The sequence below is a fragment of the Protopterus annectens genome, chromosome 5.part0 (assembly GCF_019279795.1).
Source record: "Protopterus annectens isolate FY-2018-M chromosome 5.part0, PAN1.0, whole genome shotgun sequence".
Lineage (NCBI taxonomy): Eukaryota > Metazoa > Chordata > Ceratodontiformes > Protopteridae > Protopterus > Protopterus annectens.
In genome coordinates, this window is record NC_056735.1 from 672,063,994 (window position 1) to 672,090,758 (window position 26,765).

The window sequence follows — 26,765 nt, forward strand, 5'->3', positions numbered from 1 at the left end:
TTATTTTTACGTACAGAGTTACCAGCCCTGACGCACAACCTTCAATGAAGGTACGCCCATTCATGCATGTCTCCATGCAGAAGATGCTCTAGCTGAGAATCGAACCGGACATCTTACTGTGAGGCGACAACGCTACCGCAGCACCACCACCGCGGGTCACATTACTAGTGGTATATATATATATATATATATATATATATACCAGAAATGTGCATCAGAACGTACAATACAGCATCTGGCTGGCCATGTGTAAAGTGTCGCTGTTTTGGCACAAGTCGTGGTAAGCATGAAATAGTTAACTCCCATTAATTACGCTGTGGTGAGTATAATGTGATACTGCAAGTAACAACACACACAAATTCAAAACTTGTCATGTTGACAAAAGTTTAGAGTAATCATAATGTAGCTGGCATCATGTATGCAGTTTGTTCAAAGGTTTATATGGTGTGTGAATATTGTCTTCCTTTCTGATGTTTTATGCCATCACCCCTTTCACAGTTGGTATCCCAACTCACTGACACCTGCATAAGCCAATTTCTTGTAATTCCTGCATTGACATTTTCACTACAGTGATTGGATTCTCTTCTTACATTCTTGAGAAATTATTTTATTGTATTTTAGGGTAAGAAAAAACACTTAAACTTATGACATCATTAAATTAAATATAGGCTCACATCTGTTACAAAAATGAATATCTTCAGCTCCAGATGTTCAAAATGCTCATTTTCAAGGTTCACCTCATGAATTATGACAAAGTTAAACACGTTTGGAACTTGTGGTTAATTAACTATAGCATTATTCATGAGGCAGTATGTTAAAGTGTTTTGCTTACTAGACTGAGCTGTAATGCACTTTTTCCACATTTAATTTGAGACCACTGTTCTTGTATCAGTTGTTAACATGGTCTAATCCATGTTGGAGCACTTGTGAGTCATTGGAAGCTTGAATAATACAACATAATTTGCGGTTGTCTGCAAACTTAGAAAGCCTTAGACCAAGAATGTTGACTTGAAGATCTGTATAAAAAAAGATCCTAAATAGTAGAGAAACCAACACTCAGCCCTGTGGTACACCACTGTTAACGTTTTTGCATTCAAAGTGCCACCTATGACTCTAATCACATGTTCTATCAAATAACCAGTTGTCTATACACTACATAACAGAATGATTTATATTCATATTTACAAGTCACTCAATAATGTCTACTTCAGTAACAACAGTCAAGGGACTTGGCGAAGTCCTAATATCCCGCATTTATTGTATAACCTCAATACTCAGCTTCGGTTACTTTTTCGAAGAAATTGAAGTTAAAGAGTTAGAATGATAACCATTATACATTGCTTTGGTTACTTTTACAAAGAAATTGAGATTCAAGAGGCATGCTCTTTCTTTGACAAAGCCAAATAGATGAGTTGCCAGGATTAAAAGATCTTCAATGTCTAGATTAATGAGGTCTGAGATACTATGTTCTAGAACTTTACATATGAGGCTATTGAGACTTATAGGTCTGTAGTTACCAAGGTCTGCGATTGGTCTACCCTTGTATAATAGTGCTGTAATGGCTGTTTTTCAGATTTCAGGAATGTAAACAGTGCAGGGTCTTAGATTTAAGAGGCTAGGTATAGGTATAGGCTGCATTTGGCACTTATAATCTGGAACCTGGAATATTACCAAAATCCATTAATGAGGTATTCCTAGCTTTTGAGAGGGCTTGGAGAAGGGGGGGGGGGTTGTGGAATCTGTAGAAAGATAAAATCTGAACTAAATTTGTCAGCTAGGATATTAGCTATTTATTTTTGGTCAGGGTATGTGGTATAATTGTGGTAAGGCTCCAAACACTGTTGAGTGTTAGTTCTTACCTTTTAAACACAGTTAAAGAAAGATTTAGAGTTATATTTACTTTTAGTGGCTATTTTAACTTCATACTCACTTTCCTGCTTCTTAATGGTTTCCTAAAGCTCTTTACTATCTCGCTTAAGTGTGCTGTTAAGGTATGTAGAATGAGATCTCTTATAAGCATTAAGCAAGTGCTTTTTCTTGTCAAATAATTTATTTATAAGGGTATCCCGCCATAGGGTTTGTTTCTAAATTTCTTATTATATTGATGTGGATTGAAGCCCTCTTATCAATACAGTTATTAAAGTGAGAAGAGAAATTAGAGATATAAGAAGCAGCTTTAGCAATGGTACCATCAGAGGTGGATTACAGTTGAATTTATTTTGGCCATCAAGTAACTGAGGGAAGTTTGCTTTTCAGAAGTCCTCAAACAAAGTATTTACAGAGAGAGCACAGCCAGTTTTAAAGGCAAATATCACTAATTTGTGGTCTGATTTTACAAGGCAGGATGACACATATGGAGATATGAAAGAAGTGTCCATATTGATGAGGACTAGATCAAGGACATTTGGGCCCCTATTAGGATGCTTAAATATTCCTAAAAGAGTGTTAACGCTGATAATGTCAAGGAAGTACTGGGCATACTGATAACTGGCAGTGTAGGTCAGCCAGTTTATGAATGGATAGTTTGAGTCCTCCAGTAGAAAGATGTTGGGTTTAATGGGGATTTCAACTGATGTGTTAAGATAACTATCATGAATTTTTAACCATGATTGTCAAATGAGTAAAACTATGTAATTTTCTTAAGGTGTTTTAAAGGCCCTTTTCAAAACTCAGACAGTGTCAATTTTTCAGAATGTTGGGCATAAGTTTGAAAATGCTTTTTTCCACAACAGCAGCCATTCTGTAACAGTCAGCTATATTCCTCAACATATAAGATGACTCTCTGAAATGAAGGAATTTTCCAAGGGAAGGGCAGCATAGGCCATTTAGAATATTGTATGTAACAGCATTTAACAGGAAAGTGACCCTACTTTGCAATGGAAGCCATTTATTTTTAGTAAGACACTGGTGTTCATTGTGAGAGTTTGGGTATATAAACCTGAGAATTTTATTTTATGACTTCTGGAGTAGGTCCAAATTTTGGGTAAACTGTGGGCAATGCATGGCAATAAATATTCTAGCTTAGGTGACAGAACCTCAGTAGGAATAGCGTTTCTGGCCTATCTTGTGAGAAAAACTGTGATGAAGTTCATTTATGTTGAATGAAAGTGTTAACTTTTAAACAATAAATACTGACAGAGTTTGTATCTCTTCTGGCTTTTTTATTAAGGTTTAATATTACATTGGTCTGAAGTGCGTTTTAGGGATTTATATATATAGCAAGTTACCATTTAGCAAGTTTGAAGAATGTCAGGTGAAGTTCATGGATTTTGGATACTTAGCTTAAGAAAGGTCCAGGATATCATTACTTGCCTTATTAACAGACCTAAAGTAGAATTCGGGCAGGTAGTTAATAAAGGTGTATGCCAATTTATCTGAAATTACATTCGCGATGGTATATACTACTGAGGATGTTGCCAGATCCTTGTTATACAGGCAGGGACTATAAAACAGACAACTTAGTCCCATTACCTTTAAGGTAAAAAATTCAATTCACCAGTATCTTACATCATGAGAAAAGCATCACTGCCTGTTTTTTTAAGTAATATTGCAACTTTTATTTTTGTTTAATATTAACAATGAAACTTGCAGAAACAGGTGGAATCATCATATGGGTTAGTGAACTTAAAATACTTCCATATTTGTCTCCTTAGTTTCAGAATGCTAAGTGAGTCTCTATACAGTCAGAGTGTCTGGTGCCAATGACTCTCCAGTATGTGACGGGAACTCTTTGTTTCATATGTCTACCAGCCCATTAGATTAGTTAACATCTTTGCAATGTGTGACTATGTCCAGTCTATACGTGACAACTCCAAAAGAAAATTATATTCCTTGTGCAGAAGGAGCTGGTTGAACTGTAGCAATAGCTGAGGGATGGCTGACTCTTTTAAAAGACCATCCTGTAACTAATGGACAGTAATCAATAAAGCAGGCAGAATTTTCATTTCAGTTCCCTTTCTTGGACTGCTGCATTCAGGAGGTAGGAACAGACAAAAACATATATACTGTTTGAAAAGAATAAGGTATTTTGTAAAACTGAGAGTGTTAGAAAATATAATTAAAGGAAGACATTGAGGTATCTTCCCAGAAACAATTGTCTCAGTGTTTTTACATGTAGCAATGCCCCAGAAACCATTCAAGCCAACAGATTTAATTTAGGATGAAACATTTCTTAGCATGCATCAAAATGCAAATTATAATGCCTGGCATTTCGTCATCCTTCAAAAAATATCTAACACCTGTCCAAGCCAGCTGTATACTATGTTAGGCTCTATTTTAAAAATCCTCAGTGCACACAGCATTAAAAGGTGCCCAAGAAAGCATATGAGCATGGCAACAGAATTAAAATGCAGTGTCTTAACAGCACTAGTGTAAATTACACTGCAAATGGTACTATCAGATTTCCAAGTTAAAAACAGTATTTTATATTTGAGACCTATGCTTTTAATAAATATTTGAGGTGATTTGAGGTGTATTACTTAAATCAGTCTCACAGAACTGTAAATGTCACATCCGTTCTCTGCCTTATACAGTATCAGTAATAGGGGAATTACAAAAAGGTATTCAAGGAGATATCAGAGTGGGAAACTCAGCTTTGTATGACAGTAAGATGTAATGCATCTAAACACATTATTTCTTTGCCTGGCCATCTTAAATGTGCACATTTATTACAATATGTGAAAAACAGAAGTTTTAAATAATACGTTCATCCATGAGATATGGTTTGATTTAGCTGTAGGGTGCCTCAAGCAAAATCAATTTGAAGATCAGCTGCAAATCAGGTACTGTCAGTAATACTTTCTATAGTTACTACATACCTTCAGCTAACAAACCAAGGCCTGGCAATACAACTCAGAGAGTTACTACTGTTAACTGCTAACTAGGTTTATCCTGCTGTCATGGTGATTATGATTCTCTCAGTCTGTAGTATGTGTATCTAGGTAAGGTATATAAAGCAGGCAAGTGTTCCTAGGCTGATCCTGAAAAAGAGCCTATTATATTTGTAGGATTTTTCATTTAAAGAATGAACAAAATTCACAAAACAAAACTAAAACCACTATACCTTTTGTCTTGTGTTGATCTATTTTGTGGAAATGTTGACAGTGGTATACTCCACTTTGCATCTTGGGGCTGAATGGCTTTATTTAACTTCTGAAATTAAAAAAAAAAAAGAAAGCAATCAGAAATGATTTTAAGAAATGGTAAATAACACATAATTTACAAGTTACAGAGCCTTTGCAGTGCATTTGTTATGATTTGTACCACCATACAGACTCATAGTTCCTTTAACTGCCTCTCTTTTCCAAACCCAACAGCTAAATCATTCTTTCTGCAGCATAAAATCCTTGGAACTGAAGTCATGCTTCTGATACTACACACTCTGTCCTGTTACCACAGAACTTGGGTTTGTCTTACTGGCTACCCACTTCTTGTTGTGTTGTAATGTCTGACTTCAAGATACACGTGCCTTTAACTTCTTCTCTAGAAGACAGAACACCAGGATGCAGGTCATGTTTGTTTCAAAGGAAGAAGAGAGCATGTGTTGTAATAATAATTTCTCTGTTGATATTTCATCATTCCTTATGGAACTCTGTAAAAAAAACTGAGTGTTTTTTATCTGCTGACTTTACTAACATCTTTATTTTCTGGTACCTAGCCCCATGTAATATTACAAGGGATCAGATAGATATTATTATAGCACATATAGCACATTAGCAAGAACAGTGATATCTATATTGCAATCCTGGGATGGGTCACCTAACTATATTGTGTTGTGCATTTGATTTACAGTCTTTATTACTGACTAAACATCTGAGTGCCTTCAAAACAATGGTGTTTAGTTATCTACTTTCCACTATAATCAAGTCTAAGAGTTGTCTGTACTGAATGAAGCATTTTCTTAGAAATGATGATCAGTGTCATGTCTATACCCTTTTCAAAAGAAAATATTGCATCATCTCATATGAAACTCCTTAGCCACATGAGAATTTTGTAATATTGTTGCAGGACCAAAATTTAACTACTGTGTAGCTTAGTTTTTTCTGTCCTTCTACCTACAAATGGTTCACAAAATAGTGTACTGGATCACTTCTAAGACATGGATACATCAGCTATTAAGAATTATATTAATTAGCTCCTATTCTTCTGTTGTGCTCCAAGAAACATCACAAATACTATGAGATGGCTTCTGAACATGTAAGGAACTTAAAACCGTCAGTAAGTTGTTGGGACAGAGTGTGGCCATTCATATGTCTTTTATTGATAGAAATATATGAAACAATTTGACCCAATATGGATGTGGTCTTAAATAACAGTTACCCAGTGTAGTTAGTAATAAGCATGTGGGGTTACATGCCAGTTACCTTGTGCTCTTCTATTACTCATAGTATTTTTCTGTTGTAAATTATTTAAAATTCCATTTTCAATATCCTAAACCAGATCCATGGCATAGAGGCCGAAATTCTGAGAGTGACCCAGACAGTCTGGGTTATATTAGCAGACCCAGGAAATGGAAGAACCATTGAGGTTGGATGGGAGTGAGTGGCCATCACAGACTGACCCACTGTGAGTTGCTGCATTCAGCAAGGGGAAGTCTGAAGTGCTGAAACAGAGTCTAAGACATTTATGTTAGTCTTTGGGATGTGCGTGGCTGTGAACATGCACAAATTGAGACACAGCACTGTGGGCTCAAATACTGACAAGATTACTCATGTCAGCCTCCAAGAAGTGGGGCTAGGACTTAGCAGAAACATCCCAAGTTCTGTGATATAAATGACATGCCTCAAGGGGTGGTGATTTTATGTAAGTTGCTGGCCAGCGATCAGACTTTTAATTCAGGAGGTCTGACTGTTAGTGGAGGGGTGAAGCACACCCTTTGGCCATTTAAATAAGGAGACACTGTGACCTCTGTACCTGCAGAAGTGTAGATACAACTGAGAGGACCGCCAATCTCCATAGGTTTCTGAATGATGGCCTGAATCCAATTGCCTCCCTCCACCTCTGTTAAGAAATGCAATTTATTGGGGGAATTTTAAGTAGTCTCAAGATCTAGTGGATGATGGTTGGCAGGTATGTTGAGAAGAAGTGTATAAAGAAAACTTTCAGGAACCTAAAACCAGATACCTATAAAATAAATAGATGTAAAATATTTGCACTTAATAAGTATCATTTCAATTCTTTGCATCAAATGGTGCTATCAGTGGACAATACTGCTTTCTGGTTTTGAATTCTGTGATCACATCACTGTTAATATATATATATATATATATATATATATATATATATATATATATATACACATATAGAGAGAGAGAGAGAGAGAGAGAGATAGATTAGATATAGATATATAGATATATATTGTAAGTGCAGACTTTGCTGACTGCTATTGAGGAAACAACTATTCAACATGATAATTTATTAAAAAAAAATGTCTTTGTTCAGTTTGGATGTAGGGTGCCCTAGGAAGAGTGTTTGGCATAATGGTTAAGAACCTAACTTTACAGTTACAAGGTACAGAGTGTGATACTGACCTCTAGTTATTAGCTATGCTTCTAATAGTCTGCAGACTGATAACCTAATATTGCTCATGACAGCTAGACCCAAAGACGTCATTATCCCACTGTAGTCCTCTATTATCCGACCAGTCATAGAGTACCATGCTCCTTTTGATATGCACCTGACCAGGAATATGCAGCAACTGCAGTCACCTCAGAGTTTCCATACAAAAAGAAAACAAGACGTAACAAACCTCCTTTATGCAGAGTGGCTTAAAACCCTTTCCTTTTAATCAGTCTCCTACAGATTACTGAGGGGTGATCTATGTCTGGCTCACAAGGTGTGACGTCCCCTTTCTGGGCCAGTAACCAAGGAGCCTGAATCCTCAACACTGATACTGGAGAATAAAAATAGATACATGCAGTATTTCTAGAAGAAGCTGTCTGCATCAAGCACCATTTCCCTTAAGAGCAGGCAGGGAACACACTCAGTCCAGGGCTGGGTTTTTCTCTCTCTCTCTGTCTCTCCAGGTCCCCAGTAAGACTCCCCACTGGCAGAGCTGTAGAATTGAGTCCTCAGCTGAGTGTCCAAGCCAAGTCGTCTAGCACCTTCTCTGTGAAACCAATGCTTTGTGGCCCTGCTTCAAGAAGCTGACACACACACTCTTTGAAATTTGATTTGCACACACACACACACACACACACACACACACACACACACACACACACACACACACACACACCTGGAAAGGCTGGTACAGATTTACTAACTACGCCCTCTTCTCCCCAGACTATAAGTTAGTTACTGCCACCAGACACTCCAAAGCCAGCTACTCTAAGGTTCTTACAAGGGTATCCAATTATACTGAGTGAAATTAATATTAATACAAATGGTAGTGTTTTGACAAACATAGTAAGGCTTTCAGAAGTGGCCACAGAGTCACCAAATAGATATAAGTACAGTCAAAGGTTAAAATATTCTCTAAAGGACCAGTCACAATGAAAAGTTTAAATGTATTTAATAATAAATAAAAGAACTTGAAAATGCTAAATATCTATTTACAATAAACCGTTGAGCGCTTTCATCAAGTAATGACTTCATCAGAACTACCCAAATGAACTAATCATTCTCCTTTTAAAACTACCATTTACATCACCTGACTTTCTTCCACTACATGAATGACAAATTTAAAGTGCTAGTGCATATTATAGTTCCTTCTAAAATGTTATGCTAACCTGGTAGTATTCGACTGGGAAAAGCAATATGTACTCAATACTCACTGGAATCAATACATTTCCGGATATTTCCGTTATTTGGATGATATTTTCATCTTATGGAAGGGGGACCTTGACCAATTGAACCAGTTTCATGTATATTTGAATTCATGTAGCGAGCATTTTAAGTTTACAATGGCTAGACATCAGGATACCATACCCTATCTGGATGTTCAAATAAGTTTAAAGGAAGGGAAATTCAAGTCCAATATCTTCCGGAAGGAAACTTTTAGTAATTCTTATCTGCACTACACGAGTAATCACCCTAGGGCTCAAAAAAGGAATATTATAAAGGGTCAATGTATCCGGGTGGCTAGGATGACCTCTGAGAGGGAAGATGTAGAGCAAGAATTAGCAAAAATAGCTGTGTTTTTAAGGAGAGGGGTACCAAGGACATGATAGAAGACATTATTGGATATGTTAACAAACAGTGGGGTATTAAATACAAACCTCTGATTGGGGTGGGTCTTGTCAACCAAATGAAAGAGGAAGGAGTTAAGGGTGACCAAGAGGATACTATTGGTAAATATGGTATGGCATGTGTACTGCAACACAACAATTTCAGTGGACAAGTTAAGAAAATTATTTACCATAATTGGAATATTTTAAGAGTGGACGATAAGATGTATAAAATTTTGGGGGAAGTGCCCCATTTTGTACACAGAAGGGGGAACAACATGAAGGGGTTGTTGGAAAAGAAAGTGGAAAAGCACAATGATATAGTAGAGAGGTTGGGTACCACCATGTGTGGCACCTGTAATCAATGTAGATATATAGTAAAAACTAAGACAGTAGTGCTATCTAACTATAATAAAACAAGTATAAAATATCAGAGAGGGAATTGTAGAACTAACAATTTAGTGTATTTAGCCACCTGTAATGACTGCCCCTGTTTTTATGTGGGGATGACCACCCGCTGTTTAAGAAACAGGATTTATGACCATATGTACAGTGTAAAGAAAAAAGATGGTAATAATGCACTATCGAAGCATTTGATGGATAGTGCAACATGTTCAGGGTTCAAATTCGGAATATTGGAGGCAGTAAAAATGAACATAAGGGGAGGGGATACAAAATTAAAAGTGAGTGACAAGGAAATCAGGTGGCAAATCAAACTAAATGCATCTGTCTATCCTGGGATAAATGAGCAGATTTCTATAAAGCCTATTTTAGATGTTATGTATAAATGACACAATGTCTAGATGTAATGTATTGTTTCCACCTATTTATTTATCCATTCCACCCAAGTATACACATGTACACTTGGCAAAATAAGTCAGTACATATGATTCATTCATTTATTTACTTAATATTAATATGTGTATTTCATGCATACTTTTTTAAACTAGCTTGTATATATGATGTACTTATTTAATTATTTATATATATGCATAATTAATTTTTGGAGTCTAGAAGCACCAGTTTTTATGTGTAGGATTATCATTGAAATTTTTAATATGAATTTAATTAAAGTTGTAAACATTTTAGAAGGAACTATAATATGCACTAGCACTTTAAATTTGTCATTCATGTAATGGAAGAAAGTCAGGTGATGTAAATGGTAGTTTTAAAAGGAGAATGATTAGTTCATTTGGGTAGTTCTGATGAAGTCATTACTTGATGAAAGCGCTCAACTGTTTTCATTGTGTGAATAAAATACGTTTTTACTGGACTTTTGTAGTGCTGGTGCTTTGGAGAGATTACTTTTGGAACAGTTCGTGGGACTTGTTATATTTATCAGTTGTATGCTGTTCCCGTTTACTGGTTTTATTTACAATAAACACCAGAGTTTCAATCACAGTAAGTATTAAAATAACACAGACGAATAGATTCATACAGATACAGAAAAACAGTACTTAACTAATCTCACTATATTTTCCTGACTGATCTAAAAGAATTACTATTCTCTGGTGACTTAATAAAGCAAGACAAGATGAAGTGGGTGAGAGATCCTTCTATGCCAGGTTCCAAAAAAAAAAACAAACTACCTTGAGACTTCAGTCTCATCTAGTATTAAAATATCATTATAGAGCTGGCTTACAGAATGACATCACAAACATCTGGTCATATAACTTCTGGTTCCAATACTACCCCCTTGGCCAGAAGCTGCCAGGATTTAGCACATGTGTGCCAATAACACACACACACACACACACACACACACACACACACACACACACACACACACACACACACACACACACACACACACAAAAGGAGCTTTGTTATGATCTGTTGAAATTTCTGGAAGTCATAAAACAATAAAACACTTCCACTCTTCTTACAGGAGCTTATAAACCATTCTCTGGCACAGACATTTTGCCTCTGGCTATAGGCAGAACTGTAAGATACAATATTTATGACTTAAATTAAGTAATTTAATTTCTTACCATTTTTCAAATCTAGCTGGACTTTGATTAACCTCTTCTCTTCCAGTGTCCTATTTACAACAGTACAGTCTGATATAAATGCATATTTCTTTTCTGTCCAGCAAGACAGTTTGTTGGTACATCTCTAACACAAGCAGCTTTACAAATGCAGTTTCAACACAAGCATCTGCACAAATCAGTTTGATATACAAATGACATATAATTCTTTACAAAATTCCAGCTAGCTATGCTGGCATATGTTACACATCCACTGCCCTACTTCTCCTAGTATGGCTGGCAGTATCTCACATTGTCACACAAGGCATCCATAAACCCCACACTTATGAATATCCTGCATATAAGTCAAACAGCACCAGAAATACAAGGTCTAGGGACTTGAATTTTATCTATGACTTTAACAGAACATGCTGGAGAGACAGATATGTCTCCCAGAGACCACCCCTTCTATGGAACAGATCCATGTGAAGCTGTGTTTGTATATTATGCAGTTTAAGGGCAACCTAGACCAGTGGATGGAGACTAGAAAATTTACACTGGGCCTGGCACCCTTACGGACAGAGGTAGCTTACAAATGCCTGACTCTCAATGTCTTATTTAGATACAGAACATCATTATTCTTTTGGAAAAACATAGCTAAACTTAGAAAGGCCCTTCTGGGTCATTAGCCTAGTAACAATCTATGAATCAATGAATCTATAAGAATGTCTCAAACATGTTATTCTAGTGTAACTATATACAGTAATAAAGTAGCCATGAGAAATCCCCAGTCATATTTAAGGCTATATGAGAGTGTTTCATTGTAGTTTGCATCTTATATTTATTTACTTATTTATGTATTTATTTATTTATTTCAGTTTGGTGAATGTGGAGGTCCACTGGGCTCGAGAGCCCATCTTCAGTGGAGGCCCGGGGAGAAAAGCTCCACAATACAAAGTTACATTATATAGAGCATTACAAGAAAAATATTTGCATTGCAATCAACAGGTAATATAACAATCAACAGGTAGTATTACAGTCAAAACAGGTATCATACAGTAAAGACAGCAAAACTATTAAACATTTTTCAAGAGAAAGACAGGCATAAAGCATAATGGCTGGATGCTACTTTAGTTACATTTATAATCTAAGTATATGAGAGAAATTAGGAAGGTATGAAGGTTAGCCAGGAGAGGAGGAGGAGCAGAGCTTGGAGGTATGAGTTGAAGAGTGCAGTTACATTTCTTGTGAAGAAACAGGTAAAAATGAAGTTGTATTTTGAAGGTGTGTGTATTATCACAGGTCCTCAGAGTAGAGGGCAGGGCATTCCATTTTTTGGCTAGGGAAAAGGAGAGTAGAAGCTGACCAGCTGGGCGCTTGGATTTTTGGATGATTATAAGGTTTTGGTGAGTAGATCTAAGTGGTCTAAGGGGGAGAATATGATTGTAGGACATTAGATAATGCAGGGCAGCTAGTAGGTTGGAATAAATTTGTGGGCTGTGATGATTTGGAGGAAATCAAGTTGATTAGGGAGTTCAAGCCAATTTAAAGAGTGTAGGGAGGTGCCGTGATGGGAGGAGGATTTTGCCTTGGTAGCGAATCTGGAGATTTTGTTGAAGCATACTTCCAGTTTGGAGGTGAGTGTGGAAGATAGATTGGTAAGCAGAGGAGCACCATACAAAAGAGAGGGGAGGAGATAGGTAGTGGCCAAAGTTTGTCTGGTGGAGGGAGTGAGGAAGTGGTTGTTTCTGTAGAGTAGGCCGAGTTTTATGTGGGTTTTCTTGATGTTAAGTTGGATGTGAGTATTGACTTTTAAGTGTTCGTCGATGGTGAACCCCAGGAGTTTGGCAGAGGGAATGACTTTGATAATGGAATTGTTAAGGCTGGTAATTTGAAGTGAGTTTTTATCAATAGGAGTGGATTTTGAGGGAGTGAATAGAATAATCTTAGTTTTGTTAGTGTTTAGTGAGAGGTGGTTTTGGTGCATCCAGTTTTCAATAGTTGAGAAAACAGTTTGAGTTAGAGACTGAAGTTCAGATAGGTTAAAGGTGCAGCATATCAAAGTGGAATCATCTGTGTATTGGACAATTTTGGTATTGGGTATGGCTTTGTAGAAATCATTAATAAAGATGTTAAATAGCAAAGGGTCTAGTATGGAACCTTGGGGCACTCCTGTAGGGGTGGGGAGGAAAATGGAGGAGGCCTGGCCCCATTTGACAGCTTTGGACCTGTCAGAAAGATAGCTGGAGAACCAGGAAAGAGTTTTTTGGGAAATGTGGAGATTCGATAGATGATTTAATAGATGGGTGTGGGAGATGGTATCAAAAGCTTTAGATAAGTCTAGTGGAACAGCTGAAACTATGTTACCAGAGTCTCAAGCTAGATTGACAGAATGTAAGAAGGATAGAAGGGCTGTGTTGGCACTGTGTCCAGGGCAGAAGCCGTGTTGGGTAGGAGAGAGTAGCTGGTGTTCAGTAAGGAATGGCATGAGCTGCAGGTTTATGCATTTTTCAAGAAGTTTAGAGATTGGTGAGAGGATGGCAGAAATTGGAAACATTACAGTTTTTACCACCTTTGTGGAGTGGTAGAATAAATGCGGAACACCATAGTATGGGTACATAGGACTCAAGTAGTGATCTATTTATCAGGATGCTGATAGGGAGAGCAATACCGTCGGAGGCAATTTTTAAGAAGGATGAAGGAATGTTGTCAGGGGCATTGGTGCAAGGTTTAAGTTTGTGTCAAAGGAAAAAACTTCAAAGACCAATGCATGTAAGGTTCAGTTAAGGCACATTTAATAACTTGCAGCAAGGAGACAAAAACATGCAAATACAAGATTTTGCCTAACTACTAACAGGAAGTATGCTATTCTTATACTGTTTTACAAGACATGGCCTTCTATGGCTGACGTAATCAAACACAACTTTCAGTATTATTCTACAGCAGATGTTACTCAGATTTTCTGCTGAGATGACTAGATTTGTGAGAAACTTTTTGAGAAAAACAACCTGGCCTTGGTGGGCACTAACCCGTTACAGGCCCCTATTGTACAATTCTAATACATGTGTTACATTTCAAGGTACTTTTCTAACTCAGGCATAAGCAAATGCTGATTACAGTTCATATTTTCAAGCAGTCTTTGTTCTAATTATCTATAGCTTCTACAGCTGTATATTTTCTCACAGCACAAGTGGAACTTCTTGTCTAAGCCTCATAACATTTATACAAGTAGTATTGTTCTATTCATTATTTTCCTGATGCAATCAGAAATCATCTGCTTCTCAGTAAATTTCCAAGCATAAGCAAAGATTTTAGCTGACAATACAAGGTCAGAAAGCATCTGCAGTTTGTACAGATTTATGCAGTATGAAATAGAATAAATGTGTTAACCCTTTTCAAGCTCTAAATGCACTAAGCATATTACTAATACACACATTAATACATATTTTTCTGACATTTCCCCCCTTTTAATACTTTTATTCTACTTTCAAAATAAGCATAAACAGTTTTTCTTCTCCTAACCTCTTCCCACTCAGGATTTGCAGTTAAGAGAGCCATTCAGTTTAAACTTATGAAAGCATTTCAGTTTTTTAGTAGTTCTTCAAACTCAGCACTTTGATATAAGGTTTCAGAAACTGACATGTCTATAAAGTCTTTAATCAGTCTTTTCATACAGGGGATACCACAACAAACACATACTCCCAATAGGAGCATTCCTACACAAATGGCAATCAGGATGTTCATTAGGATGGTACTCCACCCCCCAAACCATTTCTGGAAAAAGTCCGTCAGTGGGTTTGGGCCTGGTTTGGTCATGGCCGACACTTGCTGAATTACCTCAAGATGATTGTCTATCTCGTGTTTATGGTCAGGAATATACGGACAGCATTCTTCTTGGATTAAAGCGCAAGTACCACCTCTCACTGCTAGGGTGAAGTCGAGAGCCATGCAGTATTGAAGCACTACAGTTCTCATGGCATTCAGTTCATCAGTCACCAATTCGAGGGTGGAAAAAGTTGCATTGCTCATCACTTTGAGAAGTTTAGACAGTTTTCTCAGCTCCCAGATCGATTTCACTGCTCCATATGCTGGTAATATGCCTGCCCACGATATAACACTATCACTCAAGTCCATGTGTGTCAGTCCATTTCCTATAGAATGATGGTTTTTCCAATGTGCATTGATTTGCCCCACAGGATGTACAGGTTTCTTGACGACTTCTCGGACATTCCGAATTTTTCATCGAGGCAAAACTGCAGTGTGTCATATGGCCGGAACCAGGTAGCCCAAAAAACAACTGCCAGACCAATTCTCAGGTAACCATTTGTATGCCTTTCTGCCACACACAAACTATCAGTCCTCTACTTTAGTAGTAACCTTACCGCGAATATACACTTGCCCTGCATGAAACATTTTTTTATCAATTATAGACAGTTGCTTATAAAGAACAGAATTATGTTTTACTTCATCAAATGTTTTGTGCATCAATCCAAGAAATGAATCATAATTTGTATTACAATAAAAATCTGCATTGTTACCTTTAGTGTAACATTTATAAGGAACAGTCACATTGCAATTGCTCCAACCCACCTGAATAGTATCATTTTTATAAAAACACACAGTTCCCTTTTGTGGAACAGACAAGTACAATGCTATTTTATCTTGTGATGTAATGGTTGAGGTAATATAAATCAAGTTTTCCCAGGTCTCATTGACCCCTAGGGGGACCGTAGTCATTAATAACCCCCCATATGCTGTCGGCAAAGCTGTGCAAATCTAGAAATTCAAAACATTGAAAGTCTCAGCATACACATATTTAATTGCCTGGTAAGTTTTAAAGTTTAGATGCCAGTCTATGAGTAACGCTTCATGTTTATTCAGTTCAGTCTGTGTGGCTGGGAAAAGGAAAGGCCACAACAAAAAGATTATTGTCACTAGTACAGTTAACAGGATGATTATGCAATACTTCTGAGGAAAGGGTTGTTCTGCATTCCTGTTTCTTCTGGACTCTATCATTTTTACTCTTGGCATGTGACAAGATTTTTGTCCAGTTCAAAGTTTTTGACTAGTTTGCGGTGTGTCAGGTGGATCCAGGAGGCATGCTCTGCTATCTTGACTGCAGTGGGTGTTGACAGAAGCACTTGATATGGACCTTCCCACTTTGGTGACGCCCAATTCTTCTTCTTTACTGTCTTCACCCAGATCCAGGTACCCCGGGGCACTGCCACTTCTGACGGTCTGGTTCGTTCTTTATCTAAAACAGAATTTGACTGCAGCAGATGTTTAGAATTCAACAGGTTTCTCATATACTCAGCTAGTGTACTGTCAGCTTCCTGGTCTGCGGGCATCAGAGATTTCCACTGAGGTATATAATAAGCCCTTCCAAATAGTTTTTCAAAAGGAGTCAGTCCTTTTGCATTTGGAACAGTTCTCATGGTCAACAGTGCCAGGGGCAGACAGTACACCCAATTTCTCTGTGTTTCTACTATTAACTTCCTTAGCTTACTCTTTAAAATCCCATTATGCCTCTCTACTAACCCTGCAGATTGTGGGTGATATGCACAATGATTTTTTAAAGAAATATCAAAATGTTTACTTAACTGTTGTATGGTCTGGTTTACGAAGTGTGTGCTGTTGTCACTGTAGATCCTTTCCAGAATGCCGAATCTAGGGATGATTTCTTTAACGAGAACTTTTGCCAACGTTGCCGCGTCTGGATTTTTAGTCGGAAAGGCTTCCACCCATCTGGAAAACATATCTACAATGACAAGACAATACTTCTTAGTTTCACATTTGTTCAATTCTATAAAATCCATACAGATAGTATGAAACGGATACGGTGGTGTAGGGAAACTCCCTTGCTTGGGCTTTAACACCCCTTGTGCATGATGTTTATTACAAACCAGACACATCGAACAAAATTTTTTAGAGTAGTTTAAGAATCCGTATGTCGTGAACACTTGGTTCACCAGCTGTAACATCCCCCCTGTTGAGACATGGCACTGCCCATGGCTCAACAAAGCTGCATATCTAAACAAATTAGACAGCAGTATCGGTTTCCCTTCTTTAGAGATGTACAGCCCCTTTTCGAGAATTGCTCCTTGTTTTACCCATCTTTGTTTTTCAACTTGCGTAGTAAGTGTCTGCATTGTCTTTAACATTTCTAAGTCTAAAATCTCACAAGGTTGTAATTCCTCATTCAAAAGAAATACTTCTGAAGCTGCCTGCTTTGCAGCTGTATCAGCTCTCGCATTACCTTTTGAAATCCTGTCATATTGCTTGGTATGAGCTGTGCATTTACAAATAGCTACTTTCTGAGGTAACTGAATAGATTCTAAAAGATCTAAAATAAACTGTGCATGATTGGTTGGTTTGCCAGTAGATGTTATCATTCCTCGATTTTTCCACTGTTGCGCAAAAACATGTACAGTAGAAAAAGCGTACTGGCTGTCAGTCAAAATGTTCAAACATTTACCCTTTGCTAAGGTACATGCCTGTGTTAAGGCAATCAATTCTGCTGCCTGTGCAGATAAATTGTGTGGTAAAGATTTTGCTTCTATAATGTCACTATTAGAGACTACTGCATATCCTACTAGGTTCTGTCCTGCAGGACCCCTTTTGCACGAGCCATCCACGTAGTATGTCACCTCGGCATCATCCAAAGGGACATCCGTGAGATCTTTTCTAGGCAGTGTCTTTTGCTCAATCACCTGCAGGCAGCTGTGTGGTGTGCCATCTGCAGGGGTTGGGAGCAAGGTAGAAGGGTCCAAAGTCGTACATCGTTCAATTGTCATATGAGGTTGGCTCAACAATATAGTCATACAGGAAAGATGCCTAGCAGGGGAAAGATATGCTACCTTCTCTTGCAGTAAAATAATTGCGACTGCATGAGGCACTCTCAATGTGAGAGGGTGGAACAAAACTACTGAGGCCGAAGCCTGTACTGCCATTGCAGCTGCAACTACTGCTTGCACACAGTGAGGTAAAGACCGTGCCACTGGGTCCAGTTGTGATGAATAATAACCAATAGGGTGTTGCTTGTCCCCATGCTGCTGTGTTAACACTGATGTCATATAACCTTGCTTACAATCTACAGTTTGGAAAAAACGTTTATGATAGTTTGGCAATCCCAAAACTAATGAGGACGCTTTTAACTGTTTCAGTTTGCAGAAAGCAGATTCTGCTTCTGGTATCCATTGTAACAAATCCTGTGCTGCCATAGGCTTTTTATTAATCAGGTTAGTCAGCAGTGCAGATTCCAAGGCATAGTTTGGAATCCAGCTACGACAAAAATTAGTCGTACCCAGGAAGGACATCATTTCCTTCTTGGTAGTGGGTTTTGGTGCTTGCAAAATCACTACTTTTCTGTCCTCATCTAATGTCCTACCCTCCTTGGATATTACATATCCTAGGTATTTAACTTGTATTTTCCAAAGCTGCAGTTTATTTTTGTTTACTTTATGTCCTTCAGTGGCTAAAAATTGTAATAGCGCTATGGTATCTTCTTTACAATCTTGCTGGGTGGGGGCCACCAGCAGGATATCATCAACATAAAGTAAAATCTGACTACCTCTTGGTGGGGTAAATCCCGCCAAGTTACTTGCCATTTCTTGTGAGAATATTGTCGGACTTTCACAATATCCCTGTGGTAGTCGCGTATATGTATACCTTTTCCCCTGAAATGTGAATGCAAACCAATACTGGCTGTCAGGGTGTATCGGTATCGAGAAGAACGCATTGCTGATATCTACCACAGAAAAATATTTCTGTTGATGTTTTAAATCATTCAACAGGGTGTGTGGGTCTGGCACCGTAGGTGCCCTTGGTATTACTGCATCATTTACAGCTTGTAAATCTTGGACCATACGCCATTCTCCATTTGCTTTCTTAACAGGAAATAAGGGTGTGTTACATGGTGAATCAGAAGATTCCACCAGCACCCCTTCCTTAAGTAAAGCTTCTATAATAGGTTTGATTCCTACCTCTGCATCTTTTCTTAAGGGATACTGTCTTTTCTGTGGTCTAAATGCTGACTTTGGTATAATAGTAACTGGTCCCGCTGTACGAATAAGTCCTACATCTGATTTTCCTGTTGACCAGAGAGTTTCTGGTATATTCTGTAAGGCATTCTTTTCCTCCTTCAATAGGAGTGCTAATCAGCTGTCCTTGCTAGACTGCAAGTGTACAGTTGGGTGGGTCTGAGTTATCCAATTCAACTTCCACATTTGTATTCCCTGTTCTGACAGTTCTAACTCTGTCTGCTTCTCCCACCTCGTAACCTTTTCTCCTAGGTCTACCCATTTTACATTCTTGTCCTTAGTTAGGCTAACATGTGGTAATCGACTAGATTTATAGAGTGCAAAGAACTCCTGGAGCAATGAACAGCTGGCTACACTGTTCCCTTCCATGCCCCAGTACAGATTACGTAATATCAATCTGTTTGCACAATTTCTAAACAATTCTTGCTCATATTCTTTATCAGGTCCTGGTGTGTTACAATAATACAGAGTACAGTGCAACAAATGCTGTATATCAATGTCAAGGGAGGGGGAACTTACTGATGGCTAGGTTCATCAACTCTTCGGTTACTGCCCCTGGACCAGTCGTAACCAAGTCCTGGCTGTACCAATAAAACATTTCACCCTCCGATTGCACTGCAAATGTATCAATTTGTCGCTGTGCTTCCATACCCTGCATAGTCGGAACTACCGCTATACTAAATAGCTGCATAAGGTCTCTGCCCAAGAGATTCACTGGGCACTTTGCAGAAACAACAATTTTGCTTTTCTGGGTCAATCCTGAAACAGGACCAGTTATTGCAATATTATGGGAGAGGGGCTCTCGATACAGCTGTCCATTAGCTGCTTTCACTAGTATGTAATCAGGTGAATCTGAATTCTCTGGCAGTTTGGAGGGATGTATCAGGGTCCGTGATGCCCCTGAGTCACACAAGAATCCGATTTCCCTCCCTTCTACCAGGAGTGTAACTTCTGGTTTCGTGTCTGCTAAATAGAGCTCTAAGCTCAATAAAGCTAAATCCAATACTTCATTTTCTTCACTATCCGTGACTTCCTGCATTTCCTCTATTTCTTCTGTCACATTCTCTACTCTCTCTATCACATTTTCATTTGTCATATCTCTGCTATCCCCTTCTAGTGATTCCTGATTATCATATAGTCAGTCCTCACCCTCCTTGTCTTCCTTGGTTGTCTTCTTGTTTTTCTTGCAATCCCTTGCCAAGTGTCCCTTTTTACCACATTTAAAACATTCACCCCTTTTTTTTCGCCCTTCAAAGTCCTCTGATCGCTGATCAGATTGTTTTTTCCCTAGGCATTTCTCTTGCCCTTTTTCCCAGACTGTACTACATTAACTTCTGCTCAATCTTCTACAGAAAATACTTGGGCTTTCTTTTTCTTTTTGCTATTAAAATGCCTTTCGGCATGCCTAGCATATTCAAGTAATGACTGTAATCTGCTTGTACGATGATCTACCATGTGCTTTGTAATAAAACTGTTTATGGGTGCAATGCTGCCTTTCAAAAATGCATTCTTTAGCTGCTGCTCATATGGGGAATCGTGTGTCTGATCTTCAGGAACCTGCATTCCACAATGGTTATTAAAACATTCTAACAGTCTGGCATAATATCTGTCAACAGTTTTGCCTTCTTGTTGGATGCATTGATTAATGCAAGTCCAGTCTGCCCTAGGCTTCCATTTCTCAGAGATTCAGTCTGTAAGACCTTTCACTCTGTTGTCTAGTTCTGCGCTGCTATGTGGGAGGGGCCTGAGCACAGCATCATGGGTATTCCAGTCGCCACTAATCATGTGCCAATCTGGTCCCACAATTTGTCTGACTACTTTTTCTACCTCTTCTCTGTTTGAATTATAACTTAGCCTCATTCCTTGCAAATCTTCTAAGAACTTTCTAAAATTAACTTTTGGATGGGGAATTCCCTCAGTGGCTTTCCGGATGTCCTCCGGAGTCCAGGGTCTATACACTAGAATAGTTGGGTCCTGACCTTCTTGTCCTGCCTGAGGATTAGGCACTTCTATAAGCGGACATATTTCTTCTTCACTCATAGATCATGAATTCCTACCCATTTGATATAGCTCAATGTCTCCTTTTGAGTTTCCTGCCCGTGTTCGAGACCTGGTCTCAACGGGATCTCTAATAAATGGTTTTGCTTTTGTAGTATCTCTATTTACAGTGACAGCAGGATATCGCGGGGGTGGACTAACTTGTTCACTCACCTCATATTCTGGTAAAAGAGGCGGAGGGGCCGGTGCCATTACTAACTTATTGTCCTCCTTGTCTAAAAGCATTGCTTTTGAATTATTGCTTTTTTGTTCTCTACGGTTTACTTCCTCAATCCACCTGTGTGCCTGAGGAATTCCTAATTGACGTTGCTTTTTTACCCGACCTTTAGAATCGGATTTAAGCTGTTTGACAAGTTTGACAAGTGAGAATTTTTCTAATTTACCATCAAATTCATACTTATTAACCCATTTTGAATAGTATTTAATATTATCAGCACGCTGTGACTGCATGTATTTCGCGTCTTTGGTTAACCGCGGATTTTGGGATCTTTTTGTGCAATTATTACCCATTCTGTTCTACCCTTTTAATCGTTATGTAACTCCTTATTTTTTAACGTGGTACCATGGATTTTGTTATAATCTCTTCAGAATGACTGCCTACCTGCTCTGTTTCCCTGCTCTATGACAAGACAGTAATCTTTTTGTCCCTGACTTGTATAAACAAAGTCTTAACAAAACAATACAAATCTAATCCCTGATCTAAAACAGAAAAAAAAGGTAGATTCACCTTACCTGAGCCTTCGTGATTGATCACCTGGTTCATGTAAACCCGTCCTTCAGTTGCAGATCATAAAGTGGCTGGCCTCTTTTGTACAACAATTCAGTCAGAGGGCTTTTCAAATAAGAAGAACTAATGTGGTTTCTTCCCCGTACGGTTTCAAGCCACCTGGCCTGTCTGATCCGAGGCGAACTGAGGGTTTCCGGTCCGAAGGACCAATCTGTCAAAGGAAAAAACTTCAAAGACCAATGCACGTAAGGTTCAGTTAAGGCACATTTAATAACTTGCAGCAAGGAGGCAAAAACATGCAAATACAAGATTTTGCCTAACTACTAACAGGAAATATGCTATTCTTATACTGTTTTACAAGACATGGCCTTCTATGGCTGACATAATCAAACACAACTTTCAGTATTGTTCTACAGCAGATGTTACTCAGATTTTCTGCTGACATGACTAGATTTGTGAGAAACTTTTTGAGAAAAACAACCTGGCCTTGGTGGGCACTAACCAGTTACAGGCCCCTACTGTACAATTCTAATACATGTGTTACATTTCAAGGTACTTTTCTAACTCAGGCATAAGCAAATGCTGATTACAGTTCATATTTTCAAGCAGTCTTTGTTCTAATTATCTATAGCTTCTACAGCTGTGTATTTTCTCACAGCACAAGCGGAACTTCTTGTCTAAGCCTCATAACATTTATACAAGTAGTATTGTTCTATTCATTATTTTCCTGACGCAAGCAGAAATCATCTGCTTCTCAGTAAATTTCCAAGCATAAGCAAAGATTTTAGCTGACAATACAAGGTCAAAAAGCATCTGCAGTTTGTACAGATTTATGCAGTATGAAATAGAATAAATGTGTTAACCCTTTTCAAGCTCTAAATGCACTAAGCATATTACTAATACACACATTAATACATATTTTTCTGACAGTTTGAAGAGAAGCTTTTTTATAAGGTAGGTGGATACAGTTTTAAGTTCAAAAGTAGAGGGTGTAGGAGAGGAGGAGGAAGAAGCTTGACCAGAGATAATGTCTTAACATAAAAAATAGTAAATAATAAATAATAATAAATAATGTGTTAACACTTTAAGAAGGTCCTGTCACAATGTTTTTAAATATCATATTAAAATATTCAACCTTTTAGTCATTTACTCTTCTCATTATCATGTGAGTGTGTAACTTTATTCGTTTTACAATTAAAAGATATAACTAATGTCATGCACAAATGTTTTAGCTAAGCTACTGGTGGCTTAAATACTGCATCATATCAAAGTGGCACCATTTGATAAAAGGCACTATGCAACAGGCAGCATGAACTACATCTGACAATGAGCACCACATCTTGAGTGACATGGTACAATAGCAGAAGTCTGGCATTTGAAAATATTCTGGCTGTTTTTCCCTCTCTTTGTTTCCCTCTCTCTCTCTCTCTCTCTTTTTCTCTCTTTATCAGTTGCAGATTAAAGCAGGTGAAGATCAAAATAATATTTCATTTACACTGACTACACATCTTTGATCACATTTTTATTTTCCAGATTACTTGCAATGCAGCTATAAATAGTGTGACAGACTTGTGGTCTTTCCACATGCCCAGCATTTTGCCCCAGGGTTTGTGGTTTGAGCTGTCTCTCTGCACACCTAAGAGAAGCAGACAGTCTCTGCTTGTGCTAAAATGATTGAATAACCATTTTATTCAACAACTAAGAGGATCATTTTACTTCTACTGGAAACAAAGTATTGACTGCCTAACTGCACAGATGTTTGACTAACTATTTATCATTTATGCTTTGTAATTATGACTAAAATAAAGGTCTGTGCATTTTTGCTATATTAATTTAATAAAGAAACGTTCTACATAGCAATTGCTCTAAGATATTTATAAGAAAAAAGTCACGCCTTGTATGTTATTTCACTTACTTTATTTTTAACCTCTTCAGAAAAAAGTATTCCAGAAGAATTAAGCCATCTGCTAAGTTGGTCAGCTGTGCCCAAGTACTTCAGAATCCAAAGATTATGTTCTATGTGCAGTGTATTTATACTTAAGAGGATGGTCAAAATGGAAAACACTGATCAGGAAATGCTTTAAATTCTGCTACTTCATTTGAATTGAAAAACTGTCCCACGGCATCTATGAAGTGATGCATTTACTTATTGTATGCATTAGAATGTGATAGTGTTGATATTGAAGTCCTATTTAGTGCAGTGACAAAACAGGCTATTGCTGCTATTTCTGGGCATAAATTTATATTGTTATATAAACCCACTGCTCTTTAGCTGGCCTCATACCTCTGAACTATACAGATTTTCACATAATGTCCAGATTATTGCCTCATATTTTTGGTCTGTTTTTCATAAAATTGTGTTTTTCTGGCAAATTAGTGGCAAATCATTAAAGAATGAAGTTAGAAAATAATGACAGGCATTTGGGTTTAGACTTCATACACTTCAGAAAATCCATGCTAAAGCAAAGCCTGTTATTCTATCAACTTTCTAAGTTTATGAGAGCAATATTTAAAACTTGTCCCTATTTTTGGGCCTTTGTCTCACTTTTATTAATGGCATTGTCCAGATTTCTTGCCCTAAGAAGTTGAGAGGTATGGTTGGCCAGTGTAGTCTTCTGGTCTGCTTTAAGCATATTGCGTATGCAGGCACATTGCCTCTGTGCTCTGCTCTCACATGTCAAAATTTCCTTGATTTGTGCTGCCACATTAGATTTGAAAGACAGTCCCATCACATCAAGCATGTGACTGTTTTATTTACTTTATGCATTAGGATGTGCTATTGCTGATTTAAAAGTCCTGTTTTGCATTATACTAATGTTATATCTGAAGCTGATCCAGCTGGATCTCCTTGATGAGAGAAGGGTCTACAGCTGTTGTTTTTGGGCATGAATTACTACTCGATGCCTAGCAATATTAACTTTTAATTGACGTGTGTTCTTGTGGTCTACTTTAAACTTGCTGTGTTTGCAGACGCCACTCTTTTGTGTCAAAAATAACAAACATGCCTTGAAAACTGCTACCAGATATAATTTAAAAGACTATCACACAACTCTTAGAATTGCTTTGCTTATAGTAGTGGGATTACAAAATACACAATACTGGAATACATTCAAGTGCAGCAAGGACTTGTATTCATAAGTATCCTATTTCTCTCAAGTCCTATCCCTGGACTAGTACATCCAAGTACTTGTCTGCACCTGGCTGACCTAGTTGCATATGGCAGCGGTTTGCAGCATTTTATCTCCACTAATGATATTGGATTTAGCATTGGTAGTTGTCATTCTCTGATGTAAATCTCTCTAAAGTGGCAGATTATTTACTGCCCTGCTATACTGTACCACTGCTCTGATGATACTATCTGAATTACCCCCACTCTTCTGCACTGTATTTTATAATGTGTCATCCAAGCTTGCTGCTAACAATTTGAATACTCTGCTATGGCACTTGTGTGTATTACACCTAACATATCTTGTAACATTTCACTAATTATCTTACCTGTTTCATAGAATCTTGTCACATTTTACCTATTGTATTAACTGCCAAATGAAGTCTTGGAAACATCTGTAGTCATGGCTTCTGGAATACTATGCTGTGAAATTCATGCTTGCGGCTCAGTCATACACTAATAAATAAAATAATCTCACAGCACCACTCTACCTCCATAATACAGTTTTTTTAAGCAATGCCACTGTACTCAAACTACCAGTCAAGTAAATACAAATTTGAATGTGGTAAATATCAGTGATGTGTTGCTCAGTGTCAGGAGCCTAAATAAGAAAATGCCGTATCATGAGGCTTGAATCTGGAAAACAATGATAACTGTGTTGTCACTGAAGCCCACTTAAAGACCAATGACAGAACTTCCTCATGATGTTTCTGTATATTACTCAGTTAGCCCAACTGTAGACAGTGGTAAATTTAATCATGGTGTGACTGTTTTTATCTAAAACACCATCACATGTAGACTAATTTATTTATTTATTTATGGACATTTGCTGACTGGGAAATTTTCAGTGGAGGCCCGGGGAGAAAAGCTCCACAACTAAAAGATATACATAGTTAAAGACATTAAACAATTTTAACAAAGCAAATTATATAAGTAGTACAACAGGTGTTAATAAAATTGACAGAGTTACTATATTCATATACATATGTCAACAACTGAGAGAGTTGCTATATACATATATTACATATACCAGGCACAAAGTGCCAAAAATTATCATATGATTTATCAAGGTGCATTCAAAAGAAGGAGTTAGAGGAGGGAGGTAGTAGTGCCACAGTAAATAGGAAAAGAAAAGTAAGGAGATGTTAACGCATTTAGGTATTAGACATAAAAGGTAAGAAAAGGTAAAATATAAATTGGAAATGTGGTCTGGAAAAAAGTTATATTAGCATAGTGGCTGAAAAGTGAAGAGAGGAAGTATACTATTTAGTGATGAGGTTGGTAAGAAGACAGAGAAAAAGAAAATAGGGGGAGAGGAAGAAAAAAGAAACATATATGATAATTTATGGTGGCCTATAATTTTGGGCGCAGGAACAGATCTGACTGTTGAGGAAGTATTTCTTCAAAGATAATTTGAATGGTTTTAATGAGTGTAGGATGGTGATAATCCATGATGATAATGTCAAACTTCTTTGTATCCTAATATCTGTAAACAAATCCTAATTAACATATTATGTTCAACTACAGGATTCTGTTCATGACACCTCTAATTCACAAGTCATATCTTAATAAACTAGAGTCCCCCTCCATTAACCTAAATGCTGTCTTTCTATGGGAGTTTATCTACTTTTCCATAAATCA

At 37.7% G+C, this 26,765-nt stretch overlaps 1 long non-coding RNA gene across 1 annotated transcript in view; it reads right to left on the minus strand.

Annotated features, from left to right (window-relative positions):
- The window catches only part of LOC122802749, a 1,061,850-nt gene that overhangs the window by 640,213 nt on the left and 394,872 nt on the right, over nucleotides 1–26,765 (minus strand). The window contains exon 2 of the long non-coding RNA XR_006364973.1: nucleotides 5,063–5,151. This is a non-coding gene — a long non-coding RNA (uncharacterized LOC122802749). The remainder of the gene's footprint in view (nucleotides 1–5,062; nucleotides 5,152–26,765) is intronic.